Raw genomic sequence first — 22,620 nt, forward strand, 5'->3', positions numbered from 1 at the left:
TTTATTCCAGGCATTTCCCCAATAATCCCATCACATGAACATCCAGGCTTTTAGCTGAAGGATAGGGAAAGAAGCATTAATGCATTAAAAGAAATTAATTTTATTAACTTGCAAGATTTATATACAGTAGTACAAAGATAAAGGTAAAGGACCCCTGACAGTTAAGTCCACTCACAAACGACTCTGGGGTTGCGGCACTCATCTCACTTTACTAGCCAAGGGAGCCGGCATTTGTCCACAGACAAGTTTTTCAGGGTCATGTGACCAGCATGACTAAGCTGCTTCTGGTGAAACCAGAGCAGCGCACGGAAACGCCGTTTACCTTCCCGCTGGAGCAGTACCTATTTATCTACTTGCACTTTTACATGCTTTCAAAGTGCTAGGTTGGCAGGAGCTGGGACCAAACAACGGGAGCTCACCCCATCGCGGGGATTCAAACCACCGACCTTCCGATCGGCAAGCCCTAGGCTCTGTGGTTTAGACCACAGCGTCACCCACATCCCTATGTACAGTGGTACCTTGGTTTAAGATCAACTTAGTTTATTAACAACTTTGGTTAAGAATGCTGCAAACCCGGAAGTAGATGTTTTGGCTTGTGAACTTTGCCTCGGAAGCAGAGCATGTTCCGCTTCCTGTTGAGTGTAAATTGAGTCCCCCGTTGCTATGTGAAAGCACGCCTTGGTTTAAGAATGCTTTGGTTTAAGAACGGACTTCTGGAACGGATTAAGTTCATAAACCAAGGTACTACTGTATCTATGCCAGACCATTACCCAGAAGTGTGTGGAATTAAATTAGTACTGTCACCGGACAACAGCTTTTATACAGCAAGGTAACATAAGCTTAACCCAATCTGAAAAATTATGTCTTAATACAAGTGACCAGGAGAAAGGGTTTATATCTGTCTTATAAACCATGTTACCTAAACTGATGTGGGAGCAAAAGAGGCCCTAAAATGAGTGTGGAATTTAGCTGCTATGGATAATGAAGACCTTGGACCTTAGGCTGAAGGGAGGGTAATTACTACTGATGGTGATGATAAAAACAATAATAGGATTGGGCAGCTGTGTAGGAAAAAATCCTTATAACACAACTTCAGCTAAATTTAAAGAAAATTCTTTCAAAACCATACAAAAATGAAATTGGATGGTTACCAAAATGGAGTGGTGGGACTGTGCCAAAGTTTCCCAGTTTGGGACAAGATATTTGCAAAAATAATGAAAATGCTGGGAAAGTCTGTGAAAAAACACCTCCCCAAATAGCATTGTTGGGTGCATTCAGCGAAGACAACCAAGGGGTTTTATGAAAATGTTTAATTGATTGCTTATTTATGGCAGCAAGAATTTTCATAGCTAGAAAGGAGAGAGGGTTTAAATGCACAAAAGTAATTTGGGACATTGCATATTCTGAAGAACCGACACAAAAACTTTGTGCGGCTACAGGGCAAGCCCCCCACCCTTGGGAGCCTTTTAGGGTAGACAGGTTGTCATTCATCCAGCACAGGAAGAAAACCTTTGCCCGACAAACTGTACCTGCTTGTATTAACAATTTCCTTTATATTGATGGAAACTTCTTAGCATTGACACTCAAACAATGTAGGGAATGTAGAGAAGTTAAAAATTTTGGGGAAATGATATACAATGAATTGAAAAAAAATGTTTAAAATCACATTGGTGGAAAAAAGCAGAAGCATTTTTGTTAGGGTTTGTAGGACAAGACCTGCCAAGAAAAATAAAAAACGACAACAGCGGCAAGAGTCTTGTAAGCACAAAGATGGAAGAACGAGGAAATCCCAATGAAAGAACAGAGGCAAGAAAAACTGATAAGCTATGCAGAACTTGCCAAGTTGACATATAAACTGCGTGACAAGGACAATCGTACTTCAAGGAATAATGGGAAATTTTTACAAATTATTTTAAACGACAACAAAATGATTTGTCAGGTTTTGAATAAACATCCACAAATTTATTAGTTGAATATGTGATAGATAAGGCAATGATGTGTACAATTTTACAATATGCAGAGGATAATATGTGTAAAGAAACCGGAGAGATGAGATGAGGGAAGTTCGGGGGGGGGGGATAAAAAAGGAGGGGATGTAAATGGATATATTGATTGATAAGCTGGTTGTTAAAGCTGGTTGTTTTTTGAGGCAGCACTTTGATCCAAACTTACATACCAAAGCAGATAGTTAATAAGATGAAATGTATACCTGAAGGAGCGTCTCCACCCCCATCATTCTGCCTGGACACTGAGGTCCAGCGCCGAGGGGCTTCTGGCAGTTCCCTCATTGTGAGAAGCCAAGTTACAGGGAACCAGGCAGAGGGCCTTCTCGGTGGTGGCACCCGCCCTGTGGAACGCCCTCCCACCAGATGTCAAAGAGAAAAACAACTACCAGACTTTTAGAAGACATCTGAAGGCAGCCCTGTTTAGGGAAGCTTTTAATGTTTGACGGACTATTGTTTGACGGACCCAGCCAGATGGGCGGGGTATAAATAAATATATAAATAATTAACCCCCACTCCCCTCCCCCCAAAAAATGGTCTAACCATTTTAGCAATTGCTTTTTCTGCTAAATAAGACTCAAGTCTATAAAAATCATAAGATTTGAAGGGTTTCCTCATTGCAAGAGGTGAGCCGCTACAGGGAACCAGGCAGAGGGCCTTCTCAGTAGTGGCTAAGTGGAACACCCTCCTGTCAGATGTCAAGGAAATAAACAACTATCTGACATTTAGAAGACATCCGAAGGCAGCCCTGTTTAGGGAAGTTTTAAATGTCTGGTGCTTTATTGCAGTTTTAATATTTTGTTGGAAGCCGCCCAGAGTGGCTGGAGAAACCCAGTCAGATGGGCGGGGTAGAAATAATAAAATGATTATTATTATTATTAATGGGACCTTTTCCTGAGCTGTACAATTAGTGATGGCACATCCAATGGACAGACTAAGCATGTGCTTAGGGTACGGGGGCGAAATATGAGAAAGGTGTTTTTAAAAAAGGGGGGAATTTGACATTTAAAAAAATAAAAGACATTATAGCAGTCGTCATAGCAGGAAATCAGAACTTGTTTAGACTTCTTTCGCTCCATCCTTGCACTTTTACTCCATTTTGTCCTGCTGTCTTTTTGTTACTTATCTCCAGCTAAGGGAGGGAGCCTATTAACATATACTGTATAAGAATGCAAGGAAATCTCATGTGTTGAAATAAATCTATGGGCTTTTTATTTTAGAATGTTGTTTTGTGGTTTAGTATTGTTTTAATTTTGAATTGCGTATAGTGGGGACACCATAATCTTTTCAGTGCTTAAAAAGCCTCTGAAGGTCTTAATCTGACCCTGTGTACATTCTGTTCTGACACAGCAGCAAAGTGTTCCTGTCAGCTTTTCCCACTGAAAACAGGAGGTTTCGAAACCCGCCGTTACAGAGTGCATAATTATTTGATTAACACTTTTACTTTCTTTTATTACATCCCTGTGTATATTTTATTAACAAACAATATAAATAAAATAATTAAGGGCATGAAGAAACACTATGACAGCAGGCTGAAAGCAGCCTAAAATTGGACATTATCACTGAACTTGTTGCTCCAAAGCACTGCCAAAAAATACCATTTCTCCTAACGAACCTGGTTTATAAGTACAGTCATACCTCGGGTTGAAGTAACTTCAGGTTAAGCATTTTCAGGTTGTGCTCCAGGCGACCCGGAAGCAACGGAGCGCGTTACTTCTGGGTTTTGCCGCTCACGCATGTGCAGACGCTCAAAATGATGTCACGCGCATGCATGGAAAGCAGCAAATCGCAACCCATGGACGCAGGTTGCATTAGCTTCAGGATGCGAACAGGGCTCCGGAACGCTTCAGGTTACATACGCTTCAGGTTACAGACTCCGCTAACCCAGAAATAGTACCTTGGGTTAAGAACTTTGCTTCAGGATGAGAACAGAAACCGTGCTCCGGCGGTGCAGCAGCAGCAGCAGGAGGCCCCATTAGCTAAAGTGGTGCTTCAGATTAAGAACAGTTTCAAGCTAAGAACAGATCTCCAGAACGAATTAAGTACTTAACCTGAGGTACCACTATATTCTTTTGTAATAAGTGAACTTAATAATAGTTACTAGGGACCACATTTTCTCAATCCATTCAGATACAGTAGGAGATACGCTTTCCTCGCAATTGTTAACAGCAGTCCTGTTTGTCTCCCTTGGGGTCCGTTGGGGAAACTGAAGCACCTCTGGAGGCTGAATGGAGAGCTGGCTTGAAGCAAGAACCCCCTGTAATGCAGGAACCACGGCTAAGGAATCCCTGGCAGGTGGCCTTCTGACCTCTGCTTAAAAACCTCCAGTGAATCATAGAATTGTAGAGTCATAATGGACCCCAAAGGGTCATCTAGTCCAACCCCCTGCTATGCAGGGATCACAAATTCTGTGCCTGGTTTTTTGGGAGTAAGCACTGAGTTCAATGGGACTTATTCCTAGAGAAGTGCATAACCCATGGGTAGGCAAACTAAGGCCCAGGTGCCGGATGCGGCCCCATCGCCTTCTAAATCCAGCCCACAGACAATCCGGGAATGTTTTTACATGAGTAGAATGTGTCCTTTTATTTAAAATGGCATCTCTGAGTCAGCAGCGTAGCGTGGGTTGTCAGCACCCGGGGCAAGGCAAGTAATTTGCACCCCCTAACCCAGGGCAAGGCAAGTAATTTGTGCCTCCTAACCCGGGGCAAGGCAAGTAATTTGCGCCCCTAACCCCTAACCTGCCACCGCTGCCAGCTTCTTCTTGCTGCTGCCTGGGCTGGGGTATTTACGGTAAGGTAGCCACGGCGGCGGCGGCGGGTCCGTGTCAGGTGATCTGAGGCGAGTTGCCGCTGGCGCTGCCGCCCAAACGACGCCGCTTGCCCGGAGGAGGAGGGCAGAGAGGCGAGGAAAATGCAACATGGCCCAGCAGCTGCAGCAGCGGCGGCGCGGCGGGGCTGTGAGGAGGGGCTGCCTGGAGCGCCCTCCACGGCCCTGACGCGCGGGGACCACGGCGAGCCGCTGCCTGCCGGACGCCTTTAGCCTGGACGCGCGCACAGCTCGTCGGTTCCGCGAGACATGGGGCTCTGCTACAGCCTGCGCCCGAGGCTCTTCGGCGACTTCGGAGGCGGCAAGCGCGCACCCCCCCCAGATGTTGCGCCCGGTGCGGCCGGGCCCCCCTGCACCCCCCACGCTATGCCACTGCTCTGAGTTATTTGTGGGGCATAGGAATTCGTTCATTTTTCCCCCTTCAAAATATAGTCCGGCCCACCACATGGTCTGAGGGACGGTGGACTGGCCCACGGCTGAAAAAGGTTGCTGACCCCTGATCTATAAGCTCATCTGCCATTCTTGTCCTCTTCCTCTGCCTCTGAATTGGCAATGCTATTTCCAAAGAGTCAGTTCCCAATGTTTGATTTCCATCCACATTCAACTGTGAAATCTTCTTGTTTCATTTATTTACAAATTCCAATGCCTTGCTGCGAACATTATCAAATGTTCTTGTCTTTTCCTTCAACTTTGTTATAGCTGAATTTACTAAACTCCATGCAGTAAAAATATCTAAATGACTTATCTGCAAATAACTTGATAACGGGGCTGTAGTTTCAAATATATACAAGTAAATAAATGCTGTCAATGTTTTTTCCAACTTTATAAGACTTTGACGTAAAACATTTTCTTCTTGTTCTGTTTGTGCATCAAACTTGTCCGAATCTTGTATCACTGATTATAAGCATGTCAATAGATTTACGAAAGTACTAACTGCAGCAGCATCAAAACATCCAAATAAAGTTATTGCTGCATTGGATTTTCCTGACCTTCCTGTCTCACTTTAATAATTTCATTTTTTTCTTGTCCTATATGTTTCCCAACAACTTCTATCTGTACAGCCATTTTGTTGTATGGTGTTTTCTCAAAAGTCGCTAAATTCTTGAGCAAATTAAAAAAGAAACTGCAGGCACGAAACATACAACAGTTATCAGTTATCACCAAACAAATTCAAGACATGGGCATAGCACCGTATGGGAACATGTTGATCAACCACATCAGTAATCCTACTTTGTCAACCATTATGTGGCGCTGTGGGTTAAACCACAGCGATTCCCCGCGACGGGGGTGAGCTCCCGTTGCCCAGTCCCTGCTCCTGCCAACCTAGCTGTTCGAAAGCACGTCAAAGTGCAAGTAGATAAATAGGTACCGCTCCGGCCGGAAGGTAAACAGTGTTTCTGTGCACTGCTCTGGTTCGCCAGAAGTGGCTTAGTCATGCTGGCCACATGACCCAGAAGCTGTACGCTGGCTCCCTTGGCCAATAAAGTAAGATGAGCGCTGCAACTCCAGGGTCGGCCACGACTGGACCTAATAGTCAGGGGTCCCTTTTACCTTTTATACTGGCCATGGTAGCTTGCAGCTCCCTCTGTACTATCAGACAAACATTTTGGGGATCCATTTTAAGTGTTTCAACAGATCAAAAAGTCCCTGTCCTGTACCATCATTACTTGGCACAACTGAAAGCAGTTGCTCACAGATAACCCCTTTAAGTACATACCAGATAATAATGCTAAACTGATGGATGGATGAATTATCTTGTCTTGAATAAACTTGAATAGAATAATATTCTGCTTGAGAAACTTCATGACTAATTCTTTCTTGTATCATAATCTTAATAATTTGGATTAACATGTTAATAGTTGTTTCATAGTTGATTGTATTATCTTGGAATTTGTATTTTCAAACTGCTCAAGCTGTTTAGTCGTTTAGTCGTGTCCGACTCTTCATGACCCCCTGGACCAGAGCACGCCAGGCACTCCTGTCTTCCACTGCCTCCTGCAGTTTGGTCAGACTCATGTTGGTAGCTTTGAGAACACTGTCCAACCATCTCATCCTCTGATGTCCCCTTCTCCTTGTGCCCTCCATCTTTCCCAACATCAGGGTCTTTTCCAGGGAGTCTTCTCTTCTGATGAGGTGGCCAACGTATTGGAGCCTCAGCTTCAGGATCTGTCCTTCCAGTGGGCACTCAGGGCTGATTTCCTACAGAATGGATAGGTTTGATCTTTTTGCAGTCCATGGGACTCTCAAGAGTATGCCTGTTGTTTTTGTCCATGGAGTTTTCTTGGCAGGGATACTGGAGTGGCTTGCCGGTTCCTGCTCCAGGTAGATCACGTTTAGTCCAAACTCTCCACTATGACCTGTCTGTCTTGGGTAGCCCTGCATGGCATAGCTCATAGCTACTTTGAGTTATTCAAGCCCCTTCGCAATGACAAGGCAGTGATCCATGAATGAGGCTCAAAAGTAATTAACCTTTTTAACTTATTGTCTAATATTTAAGGTGGCCCACTTGCCATTGGCAAGTGAGAGCTGGACCATAAAGAAGGCTGATCGCCGAAGAATTGATGCTTTTGAATTATGGTGCTGGAGGAGACTCTTGAGAGTCCCATGGACTGCAAGAAGATCAAACCTCTCCATTCTGAAGGAAATCAGCCCTGAGTGCTCACTGGAAGGACAGATTGTGAAGCTGAGGCTCCAGTACTTTGGCCACCTCATGAGAAGAGAAGACTCCCTGGAGAAGACCCTGATGTTGGGAAAGATGGAGGGCACAAGGAGAAGGGGGTGACAGAGGACGAGATGGTTGGATAGTGTTTTCGAGGTTACCAGCATGAGTCTGACCAAGCTGCGGGGGACAGTGGAGGACAGGAGTGCCTGGCGTTCTCTGGTCCATGGGGTCACGAAGAGTCGGACACGACTAAACGACTAAACAACAACAACAAACTTGCCATTGGGCAAGCTGACACTGAGGAAATTTCACCCCTCCCATATCCAAGAATCTCCTGACGAGTCTGCTGATTCTCCGGAGAGGAGGAGCAGTGTGCTGCTTTCTACTTATTCAGCTCCAGCACCAAGTCAGTCAGTCAGTCAGTCAGTCAGTGTGTCGGAGAGAGAGACTGAGTGTTAGAGATTGTGTGTAGAGATAAGGTTGCTGCTAAGAGCAGCTGCAGACACTCAGTGCTGCATTCATCTATGCTTAGACCTATTTAGCTCTGTATATGGTTTTGTATTATAGTTATAGTTATAGAATAAAAGAAGATATTCTACAGAGCTGCTCTCCAAGTGGTTTATACACTGCTAGACTCTGCTATACTCTGCTGTGCGACGACTGTATTGTGGAAGTGAATCCGGTGCTCACAGCTCTAAGCTGTGAGTCCACAGCACTTTGACCTGTTCCAGTTGAAGAAGGTGGTCTCTGGAAGTGCTACCCAGCTCACCTAGCCCAGTCGGGGTTGAAGTGCATGAGTCCAGTTGGTGACACTGGCTCAAGGGCGATGCTGACAGACACCCTGGCCAGTCCACCACTGGGCTGGGTTCTCCCCTCCTCCTGGGATGGCCAAAGCCTCTTTTCAGAAGTGCTCTTTGTGATGATGTAAACAAAATCTGCTCCTTTTCACTTATGGGATATCCAAGAACCCATAGAGAGTCCTTAAGTAGGTTCCCTATCAGTAGGAGAAAATAACAGAGGCCAAAAGCAGCTAGTAAGCCTGATCTTTATTAAATTGTTGCAGCAAGGTGCTCACACACACACCCCACGCAGGAGGGAGGAGGAACCCAGAACAATGGTGTGCAAGCCCTTATATAGACTTTTGAAATTGCCCACCCTGTAGCCCAAGACCACCCCCAAAAACATCATACATACATCACAGGAGGCGGTCTACAACAGAAATCCTGCCTGCCAGGGTACCTGACAGTGGCCAATGATTGCTTACTTGGGCAGCCTGGCTATTCTTTTGTGATGGTAAATATTTTAATTCCTGAATCCAGGTCACAGGCTCACCCTATTCTTACAAAGATGCCCTAAAGACAGGTAAGCAAAAGACAATGGAGAGGTTTTCCCATTTCATTCCTCCTTGCAGAGAAATCTTTGAGGTCAATTTGGGAGAGTCAAAATGGTTTCAGGATTGTTCTGTACTATTTGAGACATGTGGTTTACATACTTATGTATATGTTTGCCTTGTAAATTCATGAACATTTAATTTATATATTTGAGACCTTAAATTCTTGTAACAGTGATAAGAATAGCTTGTGACATTTAAGAATTCCCTCTGCCCTCCGCACCGCTATTTCCTTTTGTGTTGTGCCTTTTTATTTTGTAAGGTGGGGGTGGGGGCAGCAACTGTGTTATTCTTATTGATTCTTGAGCCACTCTAGGGACTTTCTTGCTGAAGGGTAGGATATAAATTATTATTAATTATATTTATTTATGTCCCACCTTTCCCCCCGACAGGGACTCAATAGCAACAGCTAAAACATAGATTAAAACATGCATATAATTACAATAAAAACAGCACCAGCCCTTTCCTTAAAAACAGCCAGTTCATATTGGGAAGATATGGTCCTTCAGATAGCCTGGACCAGGGGTCAGCAAACATTTTCAGCAGGGGGCCGGTCCACTGTCCCTCAGACCTTGTGGGGGCCGGACTATATTTTTTTGGGGGGGAATGAACTTAATCCTATGGCCCACAAATAACCCAGAGGTGCATTTTAAATAAAAGCACACATTCTGCTCATGTAAAAACACCGGGCAGGTTCCACAAATAACCTAGAGATGCATTTTAAATAAAAGGACACATTCTACTCATGTAAAAACACGCTGATTCCCGGACCGTCTGCGGGCTGGATTTAGAAGGCAATTGGGCCGCATCCAGCCCCCGGGCCTTAGTTTGCCTACCCATGGCCTGGATCTAAGCGAAGCAACTATTTCTAGGTCATAACCAGCCCTTTGAATTGTGCCCAGAGATGCTTTGACAAGAGAGAGACAGGGAGAGAATGCAATTTTCCACAGTTGTCTGGCACATAGCAATATTTTGAGAGGTGAGCTTCTACCTACACGTAGGTTTCATCCTCACAAGCCTGTGGAGAAGTAAAGTGCCTTCCACAAAGGAGCCCAGATTTCCCTGAGATAAAATGGTCAGCTCTGCCTCATGGATATACAGTGGTGCCTCGCAAGACGAAATTAATCTGTTCCGCGAGTCTCTTCGTCTTGCGGTTTTTTTCGTCTTGCGAAGCACGGCTATTAGCGGCTTAGCGGAGATTAGCGGCTTAGCGGCTATTAGCGGCTTAGCAGCTATAAGCGGCTTAGCGGCTATTAACGGCTTGGCGGCTTAGCGGCTATTAACGGCTTAGCGGCTTAGCGGCTATTAACTGCTTGGTGGCTTAGCGGCTATTAGCGGCTTAGCGGCTATTAACGGCTTAGCGGCTATTAACGGCTTAGCAGCTTAGCGGCTATTAACGGCTTAGCAGCTATTAGCGGCTTAGCGGCTATTAGCAGCTTGGCGGCTTAGCGGCTTAGCAGCTATTAACGGCTTGGCGGCTTAGCGGCTATTAACGGCTTGGCGGCTTGGCGGCTTAGCAGCTATTAACGGCTTGGCGGCTTAGCGGCTATTAACGGCTTGGCGGCTTGGCGGCTTAGCAGCTATTAACGGCTTGGCGGCTTAGCGGCTATTAACGGCTTAGCGGCTTAGCAGCTATTAACGGCTTGGCGGCTTAGCGGCTATTAACGGCTTGGCGGCTTGGCGGCTTAGCAGCTATTAACGGCTTGGCGGCTTAGCGGCTATTAACGGCTTGGCGGCTTGGCGGCTTAGCAGCTATTAACGGCTTGGCGGCTTAGCGGCTATTAACGGCTTAGCGGCTTAGCAGCTATTAACGGCTTGGCGGCTTAGCGGCTATTAACGGCTTGGCGGCTTGGCGGCTTAGCAGCTATTAACGGCTTGGCGGCTTAGCGGCTATTAACGGCTTGGCGGCTTGGCGGCTTAGCAGCTATTAACGGCTTGGCGGCTTAGCGGCTATTAACGGCTTAGCGGCTTAGCAGCTATTAACGGCTTGGCGGCTTAGCGGCTATTAACGGCTTGGCGGCTTGGCGGCTTAGCAGCTATTAACGGCTTGGCGGCTTAGCGGCTATTAACGGCTTAGCGGCTTTAAGAAAAAGGAAACAAACTCGCAAGAACTCGCAGGACGTTTCGTCTTGCGAAGCAAGCCCATAGGGAAATTCGTCTTGTGGAATGACTAAAAAAACGGAAAACTCTTTCGTCTTGCGCGTTTTTCTTCTTGCGAGGCATTCGTCTTGCGGGGCACCACTGTACTCAGCTATGTCAGCAAGGCTCTGTGTTTCAGAACCACCTAGGGGAGCACCTTTATATTTTAGATAACAGCTTGTTCGCTACCATCTGAACACCTCTAAATATATCATAACCCAGTGGTTCCCAATTAGCTAATTACAGATGACCCCCTATTTTTCAAAAGCCAAGCCACAGACCCCCTACTTCTGAAAATTTTGATAACTCTATCGTAGTAACCTCTGCAATTTTTTGAATAAAATGTGGGGTAGCCCCAAATAAGCAAATAATTTTAGCTATACCCTAAAATCCCCAGACCTGTAATTGGGAACCACTATTGTAACCAATTTCTGCATGATGGTTCCTAAGTTGGAGGAGCAAGTTTCCTCTCTGTGTTTGGGTACAATCAGGTGCCATTTTGAATTGAGATGGTGGACTGGGCCTTTCAAAACTGCCCTGATTATAACCACTGATTTCAAAACTGCACCAACATTTGAGGTGTTTTGCGGGTCCCACCTTTTTTGCTACATTTGGAAGACTTTTACTTGTTTTCACAAATGTACTGTTTTTCATTACTTTTACAGCTAAATTTTATTACTGTAACCTGCCCTGAGAATTTCTGGTGAAGGACAAGGCAGAAATCCTACAAATCAAATCAAATAAATTTACCACTAGATGGCAGACTCCACTCACAGCAGGAGAAATCGCCAGCAATGCATTTATTTATTTTTTATTTATTTTTTTTATAAATATTTTTATTAATTTTCATTTGCCACGTACAAAACATAAACATAGACCTCAACATAAATGTAAAAAAAAGTGAATTAGAAAAGAGAATTAATAAAAGGCAAAAAAGGAAAAAAAAAAGGAAAAACATTGAACATTTACATTACAGTATACATTTCAGATACACATACTGACTTCCTTCCCTTCTGATTTCGGGTTTCTTAAATTAGAGGCTTCACTTTCTGCAGCTGGTATTGGTTACTAGTTTTTACATCGTAAGTTTTATAACATACCTACTATAGTTGGTAAGTTTCTATAGTTTCCATCAATATAAACCATAAATTTATTCCAATCTCCAATAAACTTTGTATTTTTTTTATTTCTGACCCTTTGCGTCATTCTTGCCAATTCAACAAATTCAAATAATTTTGACTGCCAATCCCTCACCGTTGGTAATTTTGTGCTTTTCCAGTTTTGTGCGATTAATATTCTGGCCGCTGCTGTCGAATATTGGAATAGAATTCTATCTTCTTTCTTAATTTCTTCCCCAATGATTCCTAATAGAAAAGCCTCTGGCTTTTTAAGGAATGTGTACTTAAATATATTTTTTTTAATTCATTATAAATCAGGTTCCAAAATTTCTTCACTTCCTCACATGTCCACCACATATGTAGGAAGCTACCTTCTTTTATTTTACATTTCCAGCAGGCCTTATTTCCTGTCTTATACATCTTATTTAATTTTACAGGGGTTATATACCATCTGTATATCATCTTCTCTAAATTTTCTCTAATTGCCACGCTTGCCGTAAATTTTATTCCCTCCTTCCACAGTTTTGACCATTTTTCATATTCTATGTTGTACCCCAGATCCATCGCCCATCTTACCATAACCTCCTTAATTTCTTCATCTTTTGTATCCCATTCTAATAATATGTCATACATTTTAGATAATAGCTTGGTTTTACTTTCAATTATTTCAATCTGGAATTTGGATTTTTTTTCATTCATTCCTACTTTTTTATGTTCCGTCCATATTGCGTTTATTTGATGATATTGTAACCAGCCTGTTATTTTTCCTTTCAGATCTTCATAAGGTCTTAGTTTCCAGCCGCCTTCAGATCTTATCAGTAGGTCTTCATATGTCAGTCTTTGCTCTTCCATATTTACTTTTTTAATTGTTAGGATATCTATTGGGGACAACCGCCAAGGTGTTTTCCATTCTAAATTTTTTTTATTTTTTTCCCAGACTTCGTATATTGGTCCTCTAATAATATGGCTTGAAAACCCTTTATGTGCTTTTTCTTTGTTTGACCAGAGATAAGCGTGCCAACCGAACCTGTTGTTAAACCCCTCTAAATCTAATAGGTCGGTATTCTCTAGGGTTATCCAGTCTTTGACCCAACATAGGCAGGCAGCCTCGAAGTATAGTTTTAAATTCGGGACTGAAAAACCCCCCCTTTCCTTTCGGTCTGTGAGTAGTTTAAACCTAATTCTCGGTCTTCTCCCCTGCCATATGAATCTCGAAAGTGCCAGCAATGCATTTAATCCGTGGAGACCAAGTCAGGAATCTCTAGCATCTGCCTTAAGACAATATAGAATCACAGGTTTCCTTATCACATGTGCTGCACAAATCACTCTTTCCATCTGAAGTTGAGATCTGTAATTGTTATGCACTGAGTCAAATAGGATCCAAACTGCAGCAGTCTGATTGGTCCTAGAACAATAGGATCCAAAAGGCAGCAGTCTGATTGGTCCTAGAACAATAGGATCCAAAATGCAGCAGTCTGATTGGTCCTAGAACAATAGGATTCAGAATGCAGCAGTCTGATTGGTCCTAGAACAATGCAGCAGTATGATTGGTTGGCAGGAACCACCCAATCATGCTCCAGATAGAAGTGAATCCACAACCTGATTGGCTTACAGTAGAATTCCGAAATTAGCCAATCATGTGCAGCCCATTGTGTAAATAATGTATATAAAGCAGATACTTTGAGGGGACTTTCATTCATTCCTCCTCACCACTATGAGCTGAATAAAGAGCATGAAATCACTTTGCGACTCTGAGTATATTTCAGTAATGGAGGGCAATGGCATTGCGTCCCCAATCGTACACTGGACTCAAGCTGAGCCCATAACTCCTGCCAGGGCCATCTTTAGCAGATGTGGCGCCGGGGTGCAAATATCCGCCAAGCACCCCCAAATTACCATGGATAGTGGGGAGCATGAAGCTGCGCACTGCCAGCCATAGGGGGGGACTCTCCCCCATGCCGCTGCAGGAGAGGCTTGGGAGGGAAGCTGCATGCCATATGGTTGACGGGGCGCAGCTGGTGGGTGTGCAGGAATAGGGGAGGCCGTCGGCAAAGCCATGCAGCTCTCCCACTCCCTGGGGCGTCCCTGAGAGGCCAGCGCCCTGGCGCAATGCACCACTAAGCCCTATGGGAAAGACGGCTCTGACTCCTGCTCCAACCCTAGGCAAAAGATTATTGGCAAGTGTCAGGGACAAAGGAGAAATTTGCTGAGTTTCCATTTTAGTGCAAACCTGCCTAAGGGCTGCATCCAGTGTAAATGCTGAGCAGAGTTGTTGACATCTGTCTATCTCAATAGACGTTGGAGTGCACCTAAGTACCCGCTGGGCTCCTGGAGTTACCGCCGGGCTCCCAAGACTTGCGGACAGCAGCCTGCAGCCCAAAACCCGGGGAGCGCTCTGCAGCGCACCCTGGGCTTCGGGCAGCTCTCCGCAAGCCTTGGGAGCCCAGCAGGATTGCGGATAGCAGCCTGTTCTGGGGGCTTGCAGATAGCAGCCTGTACTGGGGCTTCCCCAGCCCAACGCCTGGGGGGGGAATTCTTTATTCCCCCCCAAAAAACTAGGTGCGCCCCCTATGGGCCGGTGCGCCCTATAGGGCAAAAAATACGGTAGGTGAAGTCAAACCAGTGTGTGAGCGGCAACAAAGTGACCTCCCCAGGGAGCAAGCCTGGTCAGTGTGTATAGAGGTTCTGGACTGCCCAGATGATGGGACCTCCCTCTTGGCCTCACTGATGTGGTCCAAAGGAAACAGACCAATATGTTTGGCACCAGCTTGGCTGCAGGAGTTGCTGAAAGGAGGTGTTCAAGGCACCATCCAATCGTATTAGGGACTCCACTCCAGATTTGTGTAGGGTTTACTCCTGAGCCTTTTCCTTTCCTGAAGATATTCTGCAAGGCAGCGCAGTTTCAGCACCAGAATTTTCCTTCTCCTAGATGGACCACCTTCCCAGGTTGATGAGCCCCATCTGGTCCCCACTTTCCTCTACAGCACATGCCTTCTTGACCGTTGGACCCAATCTTGGTCTCATCTGCTCAGTCCGCCAGAGTCTGTCTTCACATGCAGGGCAGGTCCCTAACTCACTGAAGGTTTGAAACCCATTGGCGGCCCTCACCTGGTTTAGCTGGCCAGTCGAAGTTGTTCCCTGGTATGTGGCCACTGTCGCCTGCTAACAACTTCTAGGAGCCGCAGGGGAGAGCTGAGTGCAGGGTGGGGACCAAAGGTGGACAATTACCTCAGAAGGAGCACAACGTGTCCCCCACCAGAGGCTCTTCCCCCTCCTCGAAAATAATACATATGCCAAACTCATTTCTTTTTTTGATAGTGTTACAAGTTTGGTGGATCAGGGGGATGCTGTAGACATAGTGTATCTTGATTTCAGTAAGACTTTTGACAAAGTCCCCCATGGTATTTTTGTGGAGAAGCTGATAAAATGTGGGCAGGATGAGGTAACTGTGAGGTGGATTTGTAACTGGTTGCCTCACTGACAATTTCATTTCCCCAGAAGTTTGAAGAAGCAACAAAGGGTCTTTGACTTGGTCCTCACCAACAGGGAGGAACTGGTTGATGAAGTAATGGGAAACTTGGGAGGAAGTGATGGCAAGGGAAAGATAAGTGTAGTCAGACATGCACTCTAGACTTTAGGAAGACCAACTTCAAAAAGCTTCAGGAGCTGAGATCCCATGGTCTGAAATACTCAAAGAAAAAGGAGTCCAAGTTGGACTGGAGTTTCTTAAAGGTGAAATATTGGAGGCACAAATTCAGACAGTTTCAACAAGAAAGAAAAGTAGGAGACATCTAAAGAAACCATTGTGGCTGCATAAGGAGCTTACAGATGAGCTGAAATTTAAGAATGGTGTGTATAAGAAATGGAAGAAAGTGGAAATCACAGTGGAAGAGTCTACACAAATAGCCAACAGTTGCAGGGTGAATGTCAGGCGGGCTAAAACTAAGAATCAGCTCAGGCTTGCAAGAGAGCTCAACAATAAATTTAAAAAATGTTTATTTGGGTATGTTTGAAAAAAGAGGAAGAACAAGCAAGTTGTAGGTCCCCTGCATGGAGAAGATGGGGAAATGCTATTAGGGAACAGAGAGAAGGCAGAACTGCTTTATTATTATTATTATTATCATTATTATTATTATTAGATTGTATACCACCCTATACCCACAGGTCACAGGGCAGTTTACAGAATAAAATCACAATTAAAAAACACAAAATGCATGACATAAAAACTACCCTTGTTGTTGTTGTTTAGTCGTTTAGTCGTGTCCGACTCTTCGTGACCCCATGGACCAGAGAACGCCAGGCACTCCTGTCCTCCACTGCCCCCCGCAGCTTGGTCAGACTCATGCTGGTAACCTCGAAAACACTATCCAACCATCTCGTCCTCTGTCGCCCCCTTCTCCTTGTGCCCTCCATCTTTCCCAACATCAGGGTCTTCTCCAGGGAGTCTTCTCTTCTCATGAGGCGGCCAAAGTACTGGAGCCTCAGCTTCACAATCTGTCCTTCCAGTGAGCACTCAGGGCTGATTTCCTTCAGAATGGAGAGGTTTGATCTTCTTGCAGTCCATGGGACTCTCAAGAGTCTCCTCCAGCACCATAATTCAAAAGCATCAATTCTTCGGCGATCAGCCTTCTTTATCCACCCTTAGCACTCCCCAAAACACATTTTAAAAGGGCGTTGAATGTCAGTGAACCAAAGGCCTGGTTAAAGAGGAATGTTTTTGCCTGGAGCCTAAAGGTGTGCAATGAAGGCGCCAGGTGAACCTCCCTGGGGAGAGTATCCCACACCTACTTTGTCTCTGTCTTCACCCAAAAGGAAAACAACGCCCTACCTGGTGATAACAGAATAAATGATGTTAGGAGGGAGCTGTAGCCCAAGAGAGAAAAAGAGATGGTAAGGGAACACCAGGCTACTTTAAATGAATTCAAATCTCCAGGGCCTGATGAGCTGCACCTAAGGGCACTGAAGGAGCTTGTGGATGTAATCTCAGAGCCTCTGATGATAATCTTTGAGAATTCTTGGAGAACAGGTGAGGTCCATGCAGACTGGAAGTGGGCAAATATTATCCCCATCTTCAAAAGGGCGGGGGGGGGGGGGAGAAGACCCAGGTAGCTACTGACCAGCAAGCTTGACACCGATACCAGGCAAGATCCTAGAACAAATAATTCAACAGTTGGTCTGTGAGCACTTAGAAAAGGACGCTGTGATTACCAAGACCCAGCATGGGCTTCTCAAAAACAAGTAATGCCAGATAAGTCTCGTTTCTTTTTTTTGATAGAGCTTGGTAGATATGGGAAATGCTGTGGACATCATGTATCTTGATTTTACTACGGCTTTGACAAAGTCCCCCATGGTATTCTTGCAGAGAAGTTGGTAAAAGGTGTACTTGGTGAGGTAACTGTGAGATGGATTAGTAGCTGGTTGACAAACCAAACCCAAAGAGTGTTCACTAATGGTGCCTCATCACCCTGGAAACGAGGGACAAGTGGGTACCACAGGTTCTGTCAGGGGTTCGTTGTTGTTTCGTGTCTTTATAAATGACTTGGGTGAAGGAACTGAGGGGATGCTCATCCACTCTGCAGATGATACTCAACTGGGAGGGGTAGCCAATGCCGCCGAAGACAGAATTGGGATTCAAGATGACCTGAACAGTTGGAGAATTGGGCCTAAACTAACAGAATGAAATTCTATAGAGACAAACATAAGATCCTTCACTTAGGCATGAAGAACCAGATGCACCAATATATAAGATGGAAGACACCACCCTTACTAGTAGTACATGTGAAAAGGATCTCGGGGTCTTAGTGGACCACAAGCTTAACATGAGTTAACAGTGTTATACAGCAGGAGAGAGAGAGAGGGAGAGAGAGAAAGAGAGAGAGAGAGAGCGTGCGCTAATGGTACATCAACAGAAATATCGTGTCCAAATCAAGGGAAGTCATTGTGCCACTCTATTCTTGGTCAGACCACACCTGGAGTACAGTGTCCAGTTTTGAACTCCACAATTTAAGAAGAATATTGACTGCTTCTCTGTCAAAGGGAGCACTGCTGCCACCTGCTGGCTTTTCTCATTGAGTTTGTGGGTGCCCAACCCTCACCATTATGTTATTGTGGGTACCTAAGCAGCCACGAGGGACATGGGTGGCGCTGTGGGTTAAACCACAGAGCCTAGGACTTGCCGATCAGAAGGTCGGTGGTTTGAATCCCCGCGATGGGGACCCGTTGCTCGGTCCCAGTTCCTGCCAACCTAGCAGTTTGAAAGCACGTCAAAGTGCAAGTAGATAAATAGGTAAATAGATAAATAGGTACCGCTCCGGCGGGAAAGTAAACGGTGTTTCCGTGCACTGCTCTGGTTTGCCAGAAGCGGCTTAGTCATGCTGGCCACGGAGGGACCACTAGGGGCGCATCAGAAGATGGCTGACAATAACATCTCTCCGACCCACACGAGGTAAATTGGAGGCTATGATGGGAGTAAATAGCCTTCCTACCCCCCCAGGATTGTGGTGGGGGACTACCCTTGCCTGCTGTGCCCTATACCACCCCCGAATTTGTGGGGATGGGGGCACTAGGCACAATGCCCTCCTGTGGGATTTCGGCACTCCTGGACGCCGTCTCTCATCCGCGCCACTAGCTGCAAGAACTTCAAAAGAAACAATTTGGATGAAGCAAATGCACAGGTTTCAAGGAAGAAGGGGGAGTAAAGACTGCTAACAGAAGAGATCTCTGATAAAACAAGACGAGTCGGAGGAACAAGTATAAATCATGAGAAGATATGCCAAGACTCGGTATGGCAAAGGGACTGATGGGGGAGGGGGGAAACTTTCCTTTCTTTCCCTTATGTGATTAAACAAGAATCCTCCCCTCCCCTCACAAGTCAGAAATGTCGTTTTAAGGACTTAAGCTGTGGATTTAAGGCTGTGTGGAGATAAACTTTCGAACCAAAGCATGTTTTAAGAAGAGCGTGGAATGTATAAGGGCTTTGGAATGCTGCAGTTAAAAATTCCGTCGCCATATTGGGAAGTTCTGTTGGAGGACTTAAGTCTGAGAGGAGAAATAGAGCTGCTTTTATATTGCGGGTGAAACTCCTCAGTGGGACTTAAGAACAACAGTTCTGTAATTAATGATGGAAAGAGTGCTGTTATCTATGAAGGCAATGATATATGGAAACCACCTCGATTTGAGGATTGGAAGAACGGAAAAATTCACACAGGATTATTATTGGTGTTTATCGGCTTAAGGGGACTATCAGAAGAGATCATAAAGAAAAAAGAGAAAATATATGAACAAGATGTGATGTGGAAACAGCAAGATAAGACTGGATAGAATTATGAACTTTGTTTGGACTGATTTGGACATTAACGCAGTGGCAAGAAGATGATCAGAATCCCCCTTCGGATCTTGAAATATGGGTTCCCTCAACAAAATTTAAAATTCGGCTTTGTAATTCGGAATTTATGTGATGTGATTTGATTTGATTTGATTGGCCGGTTAATAAAAATTATTTTTTTAAAAAAAGGCATGCTGGCCACATGACCTGTACGCCGGCTCCCTTGGCCAATAAAGCAAGATGAGCGCCGCAACCCCAGAGTCGGCCACGACTGGACCTAATGGTCAGGGGTCCCTTTACCTTTACCTTTAAGCAGCCACGGCCTCCTGGAGTTGGCTGCCATGCTGCCAAAAATTCCCAGAGTTCCCTAGGAAGGTTGATTGATTGTTAAACCCCTTTGGGAACTGTAGCTTTGTGAGCTCTCAACCCCCTTACAAGATACATTTCCCAGGAGTCTTTGGGGGAGTTTATGACTGTTTAAAGTGGTATGATCCTGTTTTAAGTGTGTAGTGCAGATGGAGACAGAGACAGATGTACAACCTCACATTCTGAACCCACAATAAACTGCAGCCTTATGCCAGAATATAGACATTTATCGGTCCTTTTTAGATGATTTTGTATTTTGATTTTTGGTACATGAAAGGAGACTATAAATACCATGAATAAAATGAATAGGTAAATAACCTTCCATGTGTTTCCGCTAATGGGAAGTGACCTTCGTCATTCCCAGGAAAAGGAGGAAGCAATTGAAAGAATGTGGCATTGTACCTCCAAGGGCTTTGGGGGTGGGGATTATTTCTTTAATTATTTTTAGCCCCGTGATCTCAATCCGGAAGGAGACGCTTGAGTCTGAATTGGTTTGTTTAGAGGGAAGAAGAAACCAATAAATGAGAAGTGAGGACTTTGCTTCTGACCGGTGCTTTTCCTAAAAGAAAAAGAAAAAACAGTGCTGGTACTCACCATTAAGTTGTTACAGTACCTCAAGTTGAATGAGCTTCGGGTTGAGCACGTTCGAGTTGCGCTCCGCGGCAACCCAGAAGTAACGGAGCACGTTACTTCCGGGTTTCGCTGCTCGCGCATGTGCAGACACTCAAAAGGACGTCACGCGCATGCGCGGTAGCAGCGAAACGCGACCCACGCACACGCAGATGCGCCGTCGCTTCTTGTGTTCCTTTTGGGATGTGAATGGGGCTCCAGAACGGATCCTGTTCGCATCCCGAGATACCACTGTATACACAAAAAGTATCAGGTGTTATAACAATAATTGAACAACAAACCAACAACACCAGAACTGGCTTATGAATATAAAGAACAATTTTAATGGAATAAATATATACCCTCATAAACCAACTAGACAATGAGTACAGTGGTACCTCGGGTTAAGAACTTAATTCGTTCTGGAGGTCCGTTCTTAACCTAAGGTACCACTTTAGCTAATGGGGCCTCCTGCTGCCGCCGCCCCGCCGCCGCCGCACAATTTCTGTTCTCATCCTGAAGCAAAGTTCTTAACCTGAAGCACTATTTCTGGGTTAGCGGAATCTGTAACCTGAAGCATCTGTAACCTGAAGCGTTTGTAACCCGAGGTACCACTGTAATTTGAAGCCACTGGTTCAACTCCTGCCCTCCAGAGCGGGGAAAAACAATCTTTCATGTGACAAACTGAAGTGCAATGTGCATAACCAAGCCCAGAGATACTCATGAACATAGAATGTACCAGTGTCTCTCTCGTTGCTGTACTGGTTATGTATGCGATAAATATATCACAACAAAGCTGGAATAAATAGTCGTTCACTGGAAGCACAAAGCAATAAACGTAGGAGTGGTTTCCTGAAAGCCTTCTTCAAGTGGTCGTTAGCTGGAAGCACAAAGCCAAATGATCAACTGAAGCCAAATAGATGAGAGGTGTTCTCTGGATATTATTCAGGTTTCGCAACAAGCTTCATCAGTCCATGATGCTAATCACTCAACACGGTTCGCTCATTTGCTGTGCCTGTGAGTACCTTTTGTCTTGAGCGAACTGTGTTGAGTGATTAGCATCATTGACTGATGAAGAGGAAAGCAGAAGAACCGAATAGGTTTTGTGGAGAGGTGGACGGAATAGCCTTCTCTTCCAATTTATCTACAGTGGTACCTCTAGTTACAAACTTAATTCGTTCCGGAGGTCCGTTCTTAACCTGAAACTGTTCTTAACTAGAGGCGTGCTTTCGCTAATGGGGCCTCTTGTTGCCGCTGCACCGTCGGTGCACGATTTCCGTTCTCATCCTGGGGCAAAGTTCTCAACTCGAGGTAACTCTTCCAGGTCAGCGGAGTTTGTAACCGAAGCATTTGTAACCTGAGGCATTTGTAACTCGAGGTACCACTGTATTTATGTATGTCATGAAATGTATGCACTGCCTGGTTGAAATAAAGAAGGAAAAACCTCAAAGCTAGAACAATAAAACAAGGAAAAACTTACAAGACTTTAAAACATATAGAAAGTTAAAATACTAAAACAGGTTAAAATTCACAGCAGCTTTCTAAATTTCTGGGTAGGCTTGTCTAAACAAGGATGTTTTTAGAAGCCGCTGGAAAGAATACTGGGAAGGGGTCTGCTTGAACTGAAAGGGAGGGTACAGCTGCCACACTAAACGACTGCGGAGCGGAGATCGTGTGGGCCCTGCAAACGGGCCCAAGTGATTGGGTGGGCACCAGTGGCACAAGGCAATTTCATAGGCAAACTGGTCCCAAGGCTTTACATATGCCCATAGTATTTTTTTTTTAAAAAAAATTATATTTTATTAAGATTTTTTAACAGAAAAAAACAAAGAGTTACAATACGATAAAAGAAGAAAAAAAGAAAAACACAAGAAAATACAAAAACCATTATCCAACACAAAACCAAGAAAAGTAAAAAAGTAAAAAAAACCCCTCTTTTTAATTTCTCACCGTTCATTAACTTATTTTCCTGACTTCCTCACACCTCCCTTTTTTTGTATTCCATTTAAAAATTGGTTCAGCAAATTCATACCTCTTAATTTACCCTTAATTATTTGTCCTCATGTATTATAGCTTCAAATTTTCATCTAATATCAATCCATTCTTGCATGTTCTTATTTTGCCTTATTACTAGAACCCCTTCTTTTCATTTCAACGTCATCAACATTCAAAAATTACATATG

This window comes from Podarcis cretensis, assembly GCF_951804945.1.
Source record: "Podarcis cretensis genome assembly, chromosome: 9".
NCBI lineage: Eukaryota > Metazoa > Chordata > Lepidosauria > Squamata > Lacertidae > Podarcis > Podarcis cretensis.